Here is a 19,513-nt window from a genome sequence, read left to right as displayed (position 1 = left end):
TGACATTAGGATTAAAATATATGCACGTTTACACAAGAATATTATTTAATTTGCCAAATAATTCAGTCTGAATATTATAGACCATCTTCAGTGGCTATATAGGAATAGTTTTAAAAAACAAGGTGGAATACGAACAATTATCATTCACAAATAGAACGAGCCGCGTGATGTCATATCGCTTAGTATTAAAAGTGTAAACATTTTTTGTCAGAGTCATGACTAAATTAAAGATATTAATTCAAAAATTCACGTAATAATCTTAAATAAAATTAGACACGTATAGGAAATACGTGTGTGAATTGTGCTCGACCTTTTCATCTTGTTATGCAATATGCGAAAACTGGGCGAACGCTTTATAAAGATTTCGGTGGAGTTCGAAGCTTCGTTCCATATCAGGATCAGCATCAAATAAAATTTCCTCATCATTCTCAATGTGAAGGAAAATTAGCTCAAGTTCTATTGCAGTTAGCTTCTTAGTCGTAACAATATCTTCTTGTTCGAACTCCTTATCTTCTTTTTCATATGCACTCTGTTATTCTTCTAGTTGATTGAGATTGTGCTCTCTTAATTATTCTGAATGAGAATCGAGAAAGTTTCTCACATCTTCATTATCGAGTTCATTAAATCCAAGTTCTTTTCCAATTGTGCTGATTTCTTCAATAATGTTAGATCTTGGGTTTTGCGCAAGATAAAATAACTTAGGCTTGAGTTTAAAGTCGCCTTCTGCATTGCATCCTAATGAAAGCTTAAGACGATATTTAGATACCTTGTATCCGTTTTAGCTGGGAAAGTTTTTGTTAGCATACGCTTCCAAAAGAGACTAGTTTCGTCGACGTTGAATATTTGACGACCGTCATAATCACCTTCCTGAATCATACTTTGCAATTCTTCATGAAACTTGGCGGCAGAATCTTTATCAGAACTAGCAGATTCCCAAGTTATTCTTAAATTATTCAGTCCAGTTGCACTTTTTAAACGGTCAAACAATCCTAAACTCTTAGTAAAGCTTTCATGTTCGTCTGGAAATTTGGTCTCTTTCAATGAGGTAAAAATATTGAGAGCTTTTGTGTGAATATTCCTTGTACTAAGAGGCATTCTTTTTTGGTTACAATCTTCATTATAGAGTGAGAGAAGAAGCTCCAGCTCTATTATTAAATGGATTTTATTTCGATTATCTGCATGCTTAAAGAAGCAGTAGCAACCTTTCTTTGTTCTTTATATTCTTTTCCCTTGTTTAATGTGGTCCGAACTGTAGACTCTTTGTGTCCCCGGTCTCCACAATCATTGTATTATTAGCGCCACTTTCATGTCTCTTAATGACTTCGAACTTTTCGTTCGCTTGAACGAAAATTTTCACGTAACGTAAAAACATCGCGTTAACTGATTAATCACTCGCTTAAAGCGGGATATAGTATCATTTCCCTCAATCGCGCTAACAGATTATTGCTCATATCGAATTTGCGTTAAGCGAGGTTTTCCTATACAATTTTTCTTTAAATTGCGTCATGAAATTGATATTTGATGACAAAAAATAGAAACCAACGCAACTATCAAACATGGAGTGGCTGTTTGATCTGGCAATTCCTACAGACATTTCCAGTCATGTAAATGCTATTTATTTAAAACGACAAGGGAAAGACCAAGCGGTCTCTGAATTGTACGGTGACGTCAAATCATTTCAGAAGAAGTTTTAATATTTCAATATAAAACTGAGCAGGATCCTTTGTAGCCAGGTCAGTTTCGAGAACACCCTTTGGTTGGAATGACCTAAGTTTAAATCCCGTCTAGGACACTAAGAACTCTTAAAAACCAGATAATTAATCTTCGCCTAACTGAGAATTAACTGCTCTTATACGGTGATAGTAGCACTTTTCCTTCCCTAAAATCTGTTTTTTTTTCCTTCAAAACTGCAATCCGGCAGTTGGAACACTCACACAATTAAGAGCCACAACACACTCTCCTCATAACCTCAGCTTCTTCGACAGTAAATCCAAATCCATCAACCTAAACTGAGCAAGAAAATTTAGTTCACTTTGAATATTGTGCCGAACTGTAATAAAACTTTGTATTGCAAAACCAATATAGTTGGTTCGTTGCGGAGGAGAGTTGCAAGTGTCATCATGTTTTGGAAAGCAAGTAAAGAATTACTTAGAGAGCAACCTTGCTTGGTCAAATGTACGGCGTTTTCGCACCCCAATCAATGGTGGCATGGACGCTTTGTGAATATCTCTAGACAACAGAGACGATTTTCTTCACCTGCTGTGGCTGCACTTTAAGTGGCACTTCGAAAGGCTTGAAAAATACCACATTTGCCACCCAAAGTAGACGAACAGGATTATCTTTAAGAAGTTTTTAAAATGCAAACGAATCCGTGAACAATTTTAAAAGATTTTTCCAAAGATAATTCTGCATCCTCTTCAATAAAAGTCGGAATGCCTTCCGTTAGAAGGAGGGAACATCTGCACGATGAAATCAAGATTAAAACTACAAGAAAATGGATGTGAGGGATCAAATTATAGAAAGTATCAAAAACTAAATGTACTTCGAAGGTATTTGGACGCCTGTAGTGAGATATAAAAATTAAGCTTATCACAGAGTATTTTCACTATACTTAAATATGCTGTGAAACAAGAAATGTGAAAGAAAGTCAAAATATCAGAAGAACGTCAATTTGTGATCGAATATAGTCGTTTCTTAGAAATATTATATTCGGCCTTCAATGTGTATATTGCAAAACGAAAACTGTAACAGCGTAACACATTTTAATATTCCATGCAAAATTAATTAAAAAAACATGAATGGTGACATTGACCAGCAAATTCGCGATTTGGTTGTAGCAAACGACATTACACGCGAGCCAGAACTCGAAATAGCAGCTTTAAAGAGAATCGTAAAGAACAAACTCACGTGCATACTCTTTTCCACGCCACCTTGAGGTAGAGTATTAGGCGCGTTTTTTTTTTAACGTGGTATCCCCAGTAGGCCTACTCCACGATTTGTCAAAATAAATATAAATTTTCGTGGGAAAATTGTCAAGTTAAGCAATAACGTCACACTAAGCGTGGTGATCTCGGAAACTATTACAAGGTACACAACCCTTTCCATCTCTTCAATAAATCCACAGTTTGGCTTTTTCTTTTCTTTTTTTTCTGGATGGGCCAACACAGTCACTAATGATGTGAATGAACAAAACGCCATCTTGTCGGCCTTCGTGATGATGTAGACTTTAAATTTTTAAATATTTTATAAATTTTATATCAGCAATATTGTTAAAATTATTCTTTGCTTACTACAAGATTATATATATATATCAGATAATTTACTTTTGATTTCTTCAAGATATTCATTGCTGGCCTGGAGGAAAAACATGAACACATCTTGAATTTATATCTACCCAGTTGTAAGAAATGAATTACCTTATACATCGAAACTAATATTCTTAGTAAGAGGAGTATTTTGACTTCTTCGTTGATACTTTTGTTGCATCATGATCCATTGTCAATACATTGAGCACGTGTAATTCTATCAGGAGCACGAGCTTACTTACTAATGAAATTTTGTTCTTCAAATATTCGGCTCTACAGTGAGAGAAACGATGTTTCGATTTTATCGTTGGAGAAAAATGTCTCTCGGTTAATAGTAACAATCGTGTGTTCCGTAAATATTATTTCTGTTCTTTGAACATTGAGAAAATATTGCATGCGCTTCTATTTCTCACTATTTCTCATTTGAGTCATCCAAGTAAAAAAAAAAAAATAAGAAACACAATAAAATGAATTGAGCTGTAAGGAAGTTTTAACAATATGCATAATTTTACTAAATGGTGCAATATTAATATACGATTAACCAGTTAAAAATCAAGATTTTTAGCTTCTTCCTCTTTTTGTTCATCTTGGGTCATTTTGTGCACCTATCGCTTCCAAATCATTAATTCAAGTGGATAAGACGGTTTGTCTTAGGTACGTTGGAATACATTTCATCCGTTAGCAGATCAGTGATTTATGGCATGAAAAATCCAATTTGCAAGTATCGAATCGAATCTCGAATCGAATTAGAAAACCCTTCTAATTCGATACGAGACCGGCTAAATCATATTCACTTGAAAATCCCTTATCAAGATTGTTCTTATCTTGCTGGGAATTCAACCCAGATCTTTCCTATCACAAGGAAAATTAATTTTAACGGACTCATATTCTACTGAAAAGTGTCATCGAATTTGACTTTCTCATATTCTCGTATAGTGCTTATCCCTTTTTCAACCAACAGGAAGATATGGAAGGAGTCACATTGCATTTCCATTTATATTTGGAAGACTTCTTCGATTGAAATTTAGCGAAAAATAATAAGCAGATTTGATAATTCTATTACTAGAAATCCTTGTCTTATTGTCTCTGTCGCATTCTCGCTGACTTCTTTTCAACATCTGTTCCAATGGAAACTGTCAGGTGAGGTGGATCAAATCCCTCCATTGCTTTCTATCCTTCCAAAGTCTTTTTTTCATGAACACTGTGCCAGTTCAGGTTTCTGTTTTCTAGATCTTCTCTTACCTGTTCCTCCTTCAACCTTTTTCGTGGTCTTCCTCTTGGTTTTCCCCCTCAAATATCATTTCATACATTCTTCTTGGCAGTTTTTTTAACTCATTCTTATCAGATGCCCAAACCCATTAAAACAAGAATTCAAAAGCATTTCTTCAACACTTTTAGACTTAAATTATTCTTAATATCCACATTTCTTATCGTATCGCTTCTTCTTTTTGCCAAAATTCTCCTTAAAATTTTCATTTCCACTGCTTTTATTCTATTCATGTCTCTTTATGTCTGCCTCCATGTCCCTAAGTAGCCTTTTAAATTGAGATTGTTAATCAAGAGCCTTCACTTCAACAGGACTTCATCGCAGACTATTTACACTGTTACAAAAATGTTTCGCCCAGTGCAATCCTCCTCATTGTCGAAACCACGATTATTAAATTACATTGCACTTCCCAGATATTTGAAATCCTCACCACTCTTCAAACTTTGCCCATCCAGTCCAACACCATACACGTTTATATTTCCACTTCAACGTGTCAGCACATTGGGGATTAATTGAACTACTTGAAGAATTCACCCCTAAAAGGATTCGTTTCCTGATACAAGAGAATTATTTTATCTTCCACTAAGTGAAATGATGTGCGCGTGTATCAGGAAATGAATCATTTTAGAGTTAACTTCTTAACTCTGAAACAAATTCGAGTCTCAAAAAATTATGCAACCATTATTGAATGCATTTAAACAGACTTTAATCAAATTTATTTTAGAATTTTGGACTTAATTTTTTTGCAAACGTAAATAGCTGCAAAATGCTGAAGAGAAGGAAAAGGTGACCATCGTCCGTTGAACATTTCTTTTTGAAATGCGGTTACTGAATTATCTTCTTCTAATCAAGAATCTAATCAACTAATCAAGAATCTAGATGTATGTCATTCACTTGACATACATCCTACTCTTAATACATACAACCTTGTACGTTTTTATTCCTTCTTACTTTCTCTCTTCGCCCTGATTATTTACGAATTTTCAGTCACTTTAATTCTGAAATTTTCATTTGAAACGTTTATCCAACTTTCTATACACTCTGCCATACAGTTTGATATTCATAACTCTTTTGGGGCACAAATAACTTCTTTTCTAGACGATTTTATGCTGTGTTGTTCCAGCCTACATGATTCATCTCCAGACTGGATAATTTTACAGAAATCATTTCAACGACAGGACTTGTAGTGCATTTCGTTTTCAGCAGTGAAGTCAGACATTGCCTTCAACGCGAATCATTATTTTGTTTCCCAATATCATTTCCAGTAACATTGCATTTGTTTGCAATGCCGATAATACACTGATTTCATGCCAGCTGCCGACAAGACTGTTTGCTTGGAGTTGCGATTTTTTGTAGCCTTCTTTACTGATATAATAATTGCCGATTCATATGTTTATGAATAAGAACACTTTAATAATTTTTTTAAAACCTCTCAAATTATGGAGCTACTGATCTAAGCAGGTTGGAAATATTCTGATTGTTGCATACTTGTCCACGGCACTAGATTTTACGTTTAAAATATTTCTAAGACACACACTCTCTCTCTCTCTCTCTCTCTCTCTCTCTCTCTCTCTCTCTCTCTCTCTCTCTCTCTCTCTCTCTCTCTCTGCTTTCGTGCTGTTCTTATTTTTTTTCCTTAAATGACCTTCACATTTCTTACCGTTATCCGGAAATTGTCTTTGCTCGCTTTCTTTAAAGTGCTTCCACCTTTCTCCTTTAGTTTAGCAATGCCACGGTTTCACAGAATTGCTGTCTCTTGACACGACTAATTTTGGTAGCTATTAGTTTTGATTAGTTATTTAGTTCTTTCTAGAAAATAACATTGTTCGCGCAAAAAAATTATAACAAAATATTTATTTATATAAATATTATAATACGTTTGTTACGTTTTTAAAATATTTTGTATCATAATTGTTTATATATTACAAATGTTTTTACCATAAATATTTTTCTCTAATTTTGCTCACTCTCTCTGCAGATTTAAACATTTCTCACTTGCTCTCTTGCTCGCTGAACCACTGCTGAACAATTTTTGCGCGATAGAGAAGCACTGTCGTGCAGAAAACAACCGCCGCATGCTGGATTAAAAGTCAACAACGCAGAATGGATTTGATCGGCAACAATGTTGTGTTCAGATATTCTCGAACCGTTCCCTAACAACAGAACATCTCTTAGACGATGACACTATCTGCTTCAGAATCCTGAGTTATGCTCACAACTCAAACTGGGATCATTGCCGGATGGGGCTCTCGCCAAATTCTCTGCCTTCTGTCAGTACAGAATAAGGTGTGCGGAAATTGTCGGACCACAGATAACTCTTTTCCAGTCTTCCAGTGTCTAGCCACACTGTTACTGACACCACTTCAGATGAACGTTCTGGCTCTTCGCAGAAATCAGTGGTTTCCATATCAGCCTTCACTGCCAATACCGATCCTCTTCAATTCTCTGCGCACAGTTCGGTGAAATATGGGTCAGGAATACTCTTCATTACATGCTTAAGGCAATTTCTGCAAACAGGAAGTCTATTTGTCCGCACAAGCCTCCCTCCTAAGACGACGACTATCTCCTTTCTGTCAGACTGTCTTAGCACAATTACGCTTCTTAGACAACCAAAGTAAGTTATTTTTCCACTGATTAAACAAACCGGGATATTTAACCTTTTGAGAAACAAGTTAGCTCTGCTCTTTTCAAAATTATGGCTCCATCCATACGGGCACCCATGATATGCCTTTTATCTAAGCACGAAAGTTCCTTTGTTTTTTTTCCCATTGTGTTCAACACTGTTGACGATTATTGACAAGCAGCATTCTTAAATAGTTACCAATTCTTAAATTCTTATCTCAACTATTTAAAAATTGGTAACGCATGTGACCAATTATTTTGAATATATACCCTGCGTCAATGACGTTTATATTTCAATCGCTTTTATAATTAATATTCGATTTATCTAATGGTAAGAATCATCTCCGAACACCAATTCTTCTTAGTTCTTCTAAAGTCTGTTGCACGTTCAGCTCCCACATTTTCCCGAAGTTTCTGTTCTTGTTTCATACGGTGATGGATTGTGTAACTTACGAGATGTCATTTGAAGCATGAAGAGTGATATTTGTTTTTTGCAAGAACAGGGTCTACTCTGAATAGAAATGTCTTTCAAAATAAAAATAAACCACAAAACATGATCAAAATAGAATATTATGTAATCAAGTACGTTTTATACGAAATGGAAGACAGAGCAATGTTAACTCTGTGTTAACGGTTTAATATGGTTTATGGAGAAAGCGATCTGCTTTCATGAGTCCATCTCTGATGAATAAATTTCATTCCGGTGATTCACAGACTTTTCTTGTTCACATTTAACTGACAGATTGATGCCTGAATGCAACTAAAATGAAATTAGAATGATTTTCTGCAGTGTAGGATGAGAAAGAAAATGTCCATGAATGGGTTTCTACTTTCTCCTCTAAATTCTTATATAAATAGATATAAGAATTGCATAATTCTTATATCTACAGTTCACTGTCTATTTATAAAAATTACATAAAAATAAAACAGGAAGAAAAACAGGAGTGGAATTTCCACACCTAATAACTTACTGATTATTACATGAAGCTGAACCAGAGCGGCTGCGCATCGTGATACCGCTTTGGACGTAAAAGATCCCTCTAAAGAACAATCAACGATTGCGTATCAAAGTTTTTACAAATCATTTAATGGAAAACCGAAGACATTAATGTACTCTAAGAGATACATATGCAACGTTCCTTAGGATATTATTCACTGCAATGTCGAATTTTCAAAAAAATTACAGAATTTTCAGGGACTGCATATTTCTATATAAATTCTTGTAAAATGAAATTCAGATTTCTCTTGAACCGGAAGATAAAGAAACACTTCTTTTATAAAACTGAAACTCTTCAATTTTGAAAGTTAGGTTTTTTTAAAGAAATCTAAAGAACACGTTTTACTAAAACAAAACAGGAAGTTCATGATTAACTGACTGAGATGAACCCTCAATGGGTGTTGAGGCTAATATGGTATCATCATCTGATTAAGTTTATCTTATTATTAATCTCCTATCAAACCTTTTCCTCCCACTTAGTTTATTAATTGTTAGAACTCCGATACTCTCGTATGTAACATTTCATTCTTCTAGAGCACTTCTCATTGAATCAGTACACCTTGATTTTAATGTTCCTCTGAGTCTATTTCTTGGCATCAAACACCTGTTTGGCTAACCCTTGCTTTATTTCTAACCCATCTCTCAGATCCATAACTTTAAACAGGCTTGAAAATTGTATTGCATATTGCTACTTTCTGTTTTGGCTCTTATTTCATATAAATGCATTCGTTTTGCTCCCCACCATATTAGCTTTGCTTATTCTGTTGTCTCTTTCCAGATTTCATTTTCTATCTTCACTAAAACTATGCCTAAACAGCTGAATATTTTAATTGCTCTACCTGTTCTCCATCGAGAATTCAGCTGAATGTTCTATATTTTTGCATATTTCCACAACTTTCGTCTTTTCTTGTTGATTTTCATGCCAAATATCTTACATCTGCAGTTTAATTTAGTTTAAATAATCTTGGTGACTTGCACTACATGCTTTTAGGTGTATAATATTATCTATATAAAGCAAAGAGCCAAGTTTCACATGTCCGTATCTAATACTAGGTTTAATTCCACATGCATATTAATAAAAATGACGAATATAACAGTAGAGATAATGTGTCTTACCCCTGATTTTATATCAAACTAGTTTCCTGTTTTTCCAGTTCCAACTGCCTATTTACAATTTAAATATGGATCATGTATTTGATCTTTATGATGTTTGATTTACCACATCTGATTGTAGTGTTTTTGAATAGCTTTTCTCAGGGAATCTTGTCATATGCGTTTTCCAGATCTGCAAGACTTAAGCACTAATCCAGGCCATATTCCCACGATTTCTCAACAACCTCTGTTTGGACTGAACCCAGCTTGTTCTTCTATAAGTTTCTCTTCTACAATTTTCTGCCTCTTTTCAAGTATGCCTGCATAAATCTTATCTGAAATACTTAATAGAGAAATTCGTCTTTAATTTTCACATTCAGTCTTATCCCTTTTTTTTTTCATAGATGAGAACCATGAGCGCTCTACTCCAGTCATTGGGAATTCGATCTTCCGAAAGGCCTTCTGAATTATGCAAAACAGCCTCCTGCAAAACTTTTATACCTCCATGTTTGAACATTTCTTGTCGAATATCTCTTCGTTTTCTATTCTACTGTTCAGGCACTGCTTTTTTCATTCAACAGTCTTTCAAAGTAAATTCTCCAACGCTTATGATATCTTCAGATTTTGGTTCATGTTTGGTTCCTTTTATATAATTCTTTATCTAATGTATGACCGTTTTCACAGAACATCGTACTATTGTACCTTCATGATATTTAATTCCAGTATTTTAAAAGATTTCCGAAGACGTTTGTTTAACTACTTGTACGCATGACTTAGGTCTGTTATATTTTTCTCTGTATTCCCTCGGGTATCTGCCGACTTATTTGGTACGAACGCTCGGTGTGCTTTCTTCTTCTCCAAGCTTTTTAACTTCTTGCATCCACGTTGGTATTCTTATTTTTTCATACTTGCAGATAACTTCACCACATACCTCCGTACATGAATTAATCAATGTTTGCTTTAGATTATTCCAATGAGATTCCAAGGTTAGGTTCTTGTTTTCGTTCTGTTTCATTTTTAATTGAAATATATCTGTATAATTGAACCTAAAGATTACCTGCGAAAGTCGTTCCATTGTAATTCTTTATAAAACATTCTTGCATGTGTTCTTTTGCAATGTGATATTCATTTTTATTCTATTTGGCATTAACTGTTGGTCACTTCCAATTACAAATCCTGTCTACACCCTTGTTCTGAATCAGCATGAAGATATAACTATCAACCATGAACTAGTCATTGAGCAGTTTCTTATTTCTCGAGTCTTGTCTCCACGCGAATCTCTACAAGTCTTTATGTTTGAACGCTGTATTAGTAATGACTAGTCCAAATCCTTAGAGGAAATTCAGACGATACTTACCATTATTCTTAGACTTTCTCTTTTCGCAACTTTTTCCTAAACGTTTCTGTATGGCTGATGAAATTCATTTCTTGATCTGCTCTTAGATCCCCAACATAGACCCATTTTGTCATTTCCTTTATATAATTGTGTGTATTATACAGCTATCTCATGGAATCAGAAGACTCATTGACAGAGAGCGAGAAAGAAATTTTATTCACACAATAACCACTTCTGAAACTCATTTAATTATAAAGTGCTCACAGCACTTCTGGCTGCATGTTCCACCCACTTTTCATTTCAACAAAAATCGTATCGTACTGTTCTTGCCAACCACACTCTCACATAATTTTCATGGGTGACCCGTCATTGTTTCTTTTCTGGTTTTATAGATTTATGGATACTTTTCATACCTGTGAATTGAAAAAAGCCTTCAGCATCGATCCTATAAAATCCTTTTATTAACTTATATGTTTCTATAATATCTTCTCAATTTTGTTTAACTCATTTTGAAGCTCACACCCCATCAATCTATTATCATAGGGTGCATTCCATAGATCTTCCACAATCTTTGTCATTCTTATCTGAATCCTCTCCATCACTTCTTCATCCCCTTGAAATTCGATGTCCAGATCTGCACGAGTTAGTCAAGATGTTGTTATGAAAATCTCATGAAGAGGAACAAACCATCCTTCTCCATGTTGTCAGCGAGATCTTCAATAACTACGTAATCCATATCATTCATTTACTATAGCTTTTCTCAGATTTACATAAATGGCAAATAACTGAGTTTTTCCCGTAAAATCATTTCCTGTATCATTGCTGTTCAAATTATACAACAGAGCATCAAGTACTGAGCCCTGTGGTACACCACTGGTCACCTGTCTTCTTGGACTCAAATGCTCCTTAAACTACTCGTTGATATCTCTTCATTATCCTCCCTTTAATGCAAATCACTAGATTCATATCCATTCCAAGTTTCCTCAGTTATTTCAACAGAATCGTACGCGGAATTCTGTTGAATGTCTTTGCAAAGTCCAGAAGTATCACTGAGTAGCCATTTCCAAACGTTTTCATTGTTACGTTGTTATAAAAAGTAAGGATATTACTCAGAAAAGACTCTTCAGAAAGCCATTCACCTCATAAAATATTATATTCCTAGACTGACCATACGTAGCGTTTTGAAAGGGACAGTACCGTTTCTTTTATATTTTCGGACCGTCCCGTCGTTTTAATAAAAATGTCAATCTTGTTCCGTTTTTAATAAAAACTATAAATATACGTTAATGTTGGTCGACCATAAATTATTATTTATAACCTATAATCGTACAAAATATCATGGATAGCAGTAATTTGTATAACCATGGAGTCGCATTGTTCGATACTAAATATTAATATCTGCAGTGATTTATTCAGAGAAAATAAAAAATACATGTTGGCAACACTTGCGTGTCTCAGCCGTGCCGTATGTTCTACTGTAGTATTACTTTTTGTTTTGCCTGTATGCTAACCTGGGGCTTTGTTATTAAATGCTAGTGGTTTAAATTTCATATTTTGTAAAGTTTTGGCTTATTTTTTAAAGACATAAATCTCTTCTTGCAGTGTCAAAGAAGCGAAACTGGAGTTTTAATGATGGTCTCCAGAAAGAATTCAAATTTATTAAACTAAATAAGCTGTGCAATGATGGAACAAAAATGGTATGCCAACATTGTAATTTTCGTTTTCCCGTTGCTCATGGAGGCAGGAACAATATCAACCAACATCTACGTAGCCAGAACATAAGGATGCTAAAAGGACTTTGGATCAGTTAAAAACATCAGCTCCTTTATGTTACGTGGTGATAGTGAAAGCGATACAGCAACTGAAGCTCATGTTTCTTATTATACTTTGCGTCTTATTATGCTGTGTGTGTGTGTGTGTGTGTGTGTGTGTGTGTGTGTGTGTGTGTGTGTGTGTGTGTGTGTGTGTGTGTGTGTGTGTGTGTGTGTGTGTGTGTGTGTGTGTGTGTGTGTGTGTGTGTGTGTGTGTGTGTGTGTGTGTGTGTGTGTGTGTGTGTGTGTGTGTGTGTGTGTGTGTGTGTGTGTGTGAACCAACATTTTCTTCAGCACGCACCAAATCAGAAGCAGGAATTACTAATGTTTTATCACCACACATACTGGGCCAAATAATAGAGGATTTTAATAAAACAAAGTGCATTACAGGCAGTTTAGATCCATCAAAGAAAAAAGACATCAAACTTTTTACAATCGTTGTGCGGTTCTTTTTGCCAAATTGTGATGTTCAAGACAAAATTATAGACTTTATTTCCTTACCTGGTGAAGCATCCGACATACAGTGTGCTATGTTGAATTATTACACAAAACAGAATTGTTGCTTTGTGTGCAGATAACACGAACACCAATTTTGGTGGTTTCAAAAGACTTGGCAAAAATGTGTTTATGTAATAAAACTTTTTTATCGTCTTACTTTTTCATGAATACAGAATATTACATAACCCCCATCACGTTTTCGCCATTCCAATGTCCCGTTTTTGTCTCAAGGAAATATTGTATGCCTACATATACCTTATCCAGGTAAAACCAAATTTTGTCTTTTACTAATTTCTACAATGCCTTAACGGCCCAATAATCCATCTAATCCCATGGCCATGATCGTATCGTTGTTCTTCGATATTCTAAGCACGATTATTTCTTCAACTTCTGTCCTATCAATCTAGTTCAACTATTCGGTTTGTTTCAGCTACCTCCCCATCGTCAGCAGTATTTAAAATCATTCTTCCATAGTCATTCCTCCTTTTACTTGATCCGGAGGGAAATAATTTTTGTGAATTTTTTTTGGCCTCATCAGCTAACTTTCGCTCCTAATTAGCTTCGGCTTTCTTTACCATACATGTCAACCTTCTTGCCTGTACTTGTACTGCTCATGAGCATGCTGGCTCGCATTTCTTTATATTCCCTCCACGATATTTTTCTTTGTTTATATCTCCGGTTTGATAAGTCGGTTCATTCATCTAACTTCTACCTGGTTTGACCACTTTCCATACACTATCAACATCTCTTCCTTTCCAATTCTTCTGATGACTGACTCGTAAGCTTGGCTTGTGATAATTAACTGCTTTGTAAATCCACATATATCTCTCCTTACCAGAAAGTTCTGCATTTCTGGCAATCTCTCACAGGTGAATACTACATGACTACAAGAGGAGGCAACGTAGATAGATTAGTTACTCTTAAGGTTCTCTGATCCTTTGATCAGATTGAGCACCCTCGAAACTGGTGTCCCGTTCATTACACGCTGTCTTAGGTAACTATCTCACAGTAGCTGCATACATTCCATTTCTTTCTCTCCCTGGGACCATCCTTCCACCTAATCCATGTCGCTGTAGTAGAAATCTCGCATAATATTTACCCGATGTGCACTTATTGTGTTCATTCGCCAATGCATGTCAACTACATTTTCCCTTATACCCCTCCTCGTATTTTAGCATTAACGAATTATCAATTTCATCTTGCTGGCCTCAGTTTCACTGTACATAGCCTACAGAAAACTTCCCTCTACATTCCTGTTCTCCTAATGTATTTCTACTCCTTTGGGCTTTAGTTCTGCTATTCTTATTAAAAGCCACATCTCATCTTACTCACTCTCTCCTCTATGAAGACGCCATGTATATGACTTCATGCCACTGTTCCTCCTGCACAGTCTGTACACTGACACATTTGCTATCATAGCTCTCCGTCTCTGCTCGCCTCTAGCATAGCGTGGCAATAGACCAACAACTTTTACTTTCTCATTATGTACTATCAACAACTGTTTTGCGTCCTCACACATAGCACATCTGCTAAATCATTTATCTCAACCGAAATAAACATCTCCTTCACCTTCGCTTTCTGCATCCTTACAGTATTGCTGAGATTCTTAATCTTAAAGCCAGGAAAACACGATTTTGTCAAACTCTCCTAAAACACTTCGCTCATCAATGAATCACTATACAAAATCAGATCCTTGTCCTCAAGATTCGCTCTTTCATACTCTTCTTACATCTTGCATCTCCCCTTCTTTCACTTTTTTGTCATACTATCCGCTAGGTGTTTCTCCAACCAGTCAACTCCCGTTTTGTTCAATGGAGAACTCTTCGTAAGTGCGCTATCCTTTCTATTATTACCCATTCCTTCTCTTCGTTTCGATTGTTTTATTCTTGTATTCAGTTACATCGTTTGGAAAGCCAACCTCACCAATATTCACCATCTTCACCCATTCCGTCTTTCAACTGGATCATTCTTCTTATTCTCCACAGAATTTTGAGATTTCTGCTAAAAACTCTTCCGACAAATCCGCTGACCAGTTCCGTTTTTCTTCAGTAAATCATTTTATTCTACGAGGTGTACATTTCGCACACGCTGCAGCTAACAAAATTACACCCATTGAAATGGCTCGCCATTGTTTTACTCATTGGACCATGATGTACAGTAGAGTATAAAATAAAATTTAAAAAAATAATAAACGCTTGAAAATCACACAATTAAGCAAACAACCTTACAATTAAAGAAACAAACACTTATCGACATAATAACGCAGAAAGATTGATGTAATTTTCTCTATATACTTTTTGAAAGAACTTATTTACCGGCAACAAAAAAAAAAAAAACGCGTAGAATCTTCGGCCCTTTAGCAGAAAATATTATATCTGCTGCTCGCAATAATAACTCAAAACATTCCTATACTTTTCTCATAGGAGAACCTTTTGTGGAATCATAGGCACAAATAAATTGCATCGTCCAATTTCCCATTGTGAAGTTCGCCCACATAAATCCACTTGAAACTGCCTTCAATAAAGAAGTTTATCTTCATGTTTTGTCTTGAATGCTTTATTACTACCTCCTACTCTTCCCTATTGCCCGAGAATAATATTCCGTGCTTAGCTTTTAGTAAGATTTCACCTGTTTTTCTTCGTGGTCTCAAAAAATTTCCTATTAAATCCATGTGATACTTTTCCATTTCTTCTGCAAGTTTGATTTTCTTTCTATTATGTTAAAACTTTTTAAATGGATCATTGATGTCTTCAGTTCTTCTGACGTTCTGTTTGTTCTTCTTGCTGACTTTGAGTTTCTTCAATAGTTGACTTTTCAATGTTCGCCATGATTCCTCTGGAGAAAACAGCAAGTGGGGGGGGGTTCAACAGGGCGAAACCCGAGCAGTATAAAATCTCATCATTTTGCCATCACGTATTTATCAAAGCCAACAGAGAGTATAATTTTATCGCCTGGGTCCTAAATTGCCAGACTATCCTCGTTCGTTCAGTGCCTAGTAGATACCTACAAAGAGGCCGCACCACGTGATGGTGAGATTTGTATCTTAGGTCAGAAACCTTAGTTGGTTCTCCGCATTCCTTCAAGGTAATGTGTAGACCTTTCGCCCCGTTGCATGACATTGACTATTATTTGCCCTGCCTCACAAATAACGAAATTTAATAAACAAAAGAAAATAATTTGAGGGAATCCTAAGCGGAAGTGTTAAATATGCCATCGTATATTTGGATCTAATGCATTGTCAAATTCATATAAAATACTTAACTATTTTCTTTTATAAATAATGAGTATATGTTAATGAAAAATACTTCCCAGAATTCCTCAGATTGATAACTGCTGATGGGCATCTAGTTTCCGTTATCCCAGCAAGGGAGCTTGCGATAATCGGATTGCTTTTGTAAGGCAACCGCAACCTTTCAATAATACGAAACGTCAGTTTTTTGCTAAAAAAACAAACACGCTCATAAAGAAAGAAGTATCCTTAGTGCGTCAAAAAGCAATTGAATTGAATTGAATTATAAATTACAAAATGGTGAGTATCGCAAAGAATGAAGAAAATAATAATGTACTCGAATTGGAAATTAATGCTCTGGCTATAAATTTCCTATTCATAATTAAGGAAACTGCGAAAATCTCCAAGTTTGTGAAATAAAGGTAAATAAATTGCCAGAGTTTTTCCTTGATCTACTCGCTGTTACAACAAAACAAAAAATGTACACAGAATGTCGCCCTTTAAACTAATATTATAGAAAAACATGACAAAATATTATTATTATTATTATAAAAAAATCCTAAGGGATTCTTCGTGGGAGGTTTACTGTTTTACACGCATTTATCATACCGCGCCTTAAATAAGTGCACTGTCTCTACTCTCATTACACTCTCGGGCAATGCATTCCAATCACTCACCAATTTCAAAAATGCACAAAATGCTGCTCCTCAATTCCCCCCCCCTTGCTCATGCTCTCTTTATACAGCTTCCAGGGATGATCTCTTGTTCTGTTCCTGTCTTCACCCATTCTGTGCATAACTTCCCCGACATTTATATGGTAATAACCTATTAAGAGCATATACGTTTATATTTCGATCATATTCCCTCTCTCCTTCTATCCATCAATTTCTGAATTGATTGTAATTTGTCAATCTGTCTTGATACTCAACATTCCAGAGACCAGAAACCGTACTCCATCATCTCTGAACCTTTTCCAATGCATGTTCATCTTTTTGGAAACCAGTGCATAGTAATCTGTGCATAGTAATCCATATGTGGCCTGATCAAAGCCTTATACAAGGGAACCATAACATCCTTATTCCACAAGGCAGTGCCCTCCGCAGCATTCCCATTATGCGCTGTGCTGTCCTCACAATTTTAGTAACATATCCCCGATGTTTTAGGTCCTTGTCCACAATCAACCCTAGATCTCTCATTGTTTCTACCTTTTCAAAGATATTTCCACCGAATGTGTACTCTACATCCCTCCGGTTCCCAAATTTCAAAACCTTACACTTGCAACACTATATGGACATCCCCACTTATCCACCCATTCAGCCAGTGTATTCAAGTCCTCTTGCAAAGCTACAGCATATTCAGACTTCTCCTAATATCATTTACAAATTAAACAGCAATGGACTCAAAATAGACCCTTAGCGTACACTAGTAATAACTTTCCTCTTCTGGAATATCGCTCCTCCATAGACAACTCACTGATGCCTATCAGACAGCCAAATCCTGCGCATTAATATAGTTTTTATACCCATCCGTTTCAATTGAATGGCCAGATTGTCATGTGGCAATTTATCAAACTTCTTTTTCTAAATCTAAATACGCCATTGTATATGCAACACCCTTATCCACTGCATTTGTCACTTTATTATAAAAAGTAAGAAGATTGCTAAAAAACGATCTTTCTTTAGCAAACCCATGCTGTAATTTTCTGTTGTCAACCCAGTTCTGAATCTTGGTTCTAACTTCTCTAACACCTTAACCAGAACTCCAAACACACAGACTGGTCTATAATTCAAAGCCCTACTGTTATCACATCACATATGAATTGGAACAGTTTACTCTCTTTGGAACTTGGCCCAGTGCAAGACTCATTGTGAAAGAATATATAAAAGTTGTTGTTAACTCACCTGACATCCCCTCAAAACATGAGGTGAAATAGCATCAAGTCCTACAGCCTTAATAGCACCGAGTCTACTCAATTCCTTATATACCACCTGTTCCTTACTTACAGTTCCTCCTCTTCCTTTCCCACTACATTGAAGTTCTGCATGATGTCACTTTCATAAGAATAAAATACCTTTATAAATTGCTGATTAGACATATCCTCCGCAGCGGTTATTATTCCTCCGTTTTCATCAATCAGTCCCATCCTACCATAATCATTCTTTCTTCTACTGGCCACATATCGAAAAACAAAATTCCTTAGGATTTCTTTATTTTATTTTTTTCCGCATTAGCTAAGTGCTGCTCATACTGCACTTTTGCTACCCTTCATTTATCACAATGAAGGTGTGATAAATCTACTAGAAATTTAGAACGAAAAGTATTACAATATTGAAATGTAATAAACGCAAAGCATTATTTTGAAAATTCAATCCCGAATCTTTTCTAAAAATTTCTCTAGATATAATGGATTTGTCATCATTAAATTTATAAAAGTAAATATATATTTAAACAAATAATTTTAAGTTATATTTAGAGTAAGAAAAATTTTAATGTATTTGAAGATTTTTAAAAAAACATATTAAAATTATGTGATAAACCCAATACACCTGTTTTGTAATTAAAGAGATGTCCTATAATTATTTACGTAAATAATGAGAGTTAACGTAAAAAATATCTATTTACGTTTCACGAAAATATCTTTCTCCATGGCATAGACTTGTACATCAATAAAATTGTGAATCTGATTGAAAATAAAACATGGTTTATAACTATAACTACTAACTTTTAGTTGTATATTTGTAACTTTTGAAAATGGGTAAAACAAACAACAATATATGTAAGAGTGAGCGAAACTTTAATGAGCGTTCCAAAGGAGAAGCAATCAATGAGGGCTAATGTTGGAGACCAGAGATACCTTTAAACCAAGACCATGAAAACGTCTAGCAAAAATAGAATCAGAATGCTTTGCTAAGCATCACTAGAAAAATCAAAGTCCAAACCACACGATCCCAATATCAGGAAGTGCAGTACATAACAATAAACCGAATAAGAGAGATAATATGATCTATAAACCCTCGCAAACGTTAGTTGTCGTAAACCAAAATGAACCACCGTAACTGGAGTAACTAATTCATTAATTAGACAGTTGCTGCTGGTTAGCGAAACCCTGAAACTGAGGCCAATCATACTGAGATTTCTAAGAACAGAAGGTTGGTCATAATTTAAATAATAATGAATTGTCTAATATAATATATTCTTAGTAATCGTATAATAACTCCTATAACTAACCATTTAACTGTTGTTAAGTGATTAGTTATATCCATCAATGCAGAATTAATTATTTATTTTACCAGAATGTTGTTAACAAGTAATGGACTCTATCCTTCAGATCGTCCACACTAAAATTTCTAATTCAA

This window comes from Typopeltis vanoorti, chromosome 7 (assembly GCF_054136105.1).
Source record: "Typopeltis vanoorti isolate ZY-2024b chromosome 7, IOZ_Tvanoo_1.0, whole genome shotgun sequence".
Classification (NCBI taxonomy): Eukaryota; Metazoa; Arthropoda; class Arachnida; order Uropygi; family Thelyphonidae; genus Typopeltis; species Typopeltis vanoorti.
Note: the sequence above shows the minus strand (reverse complement) of the source record.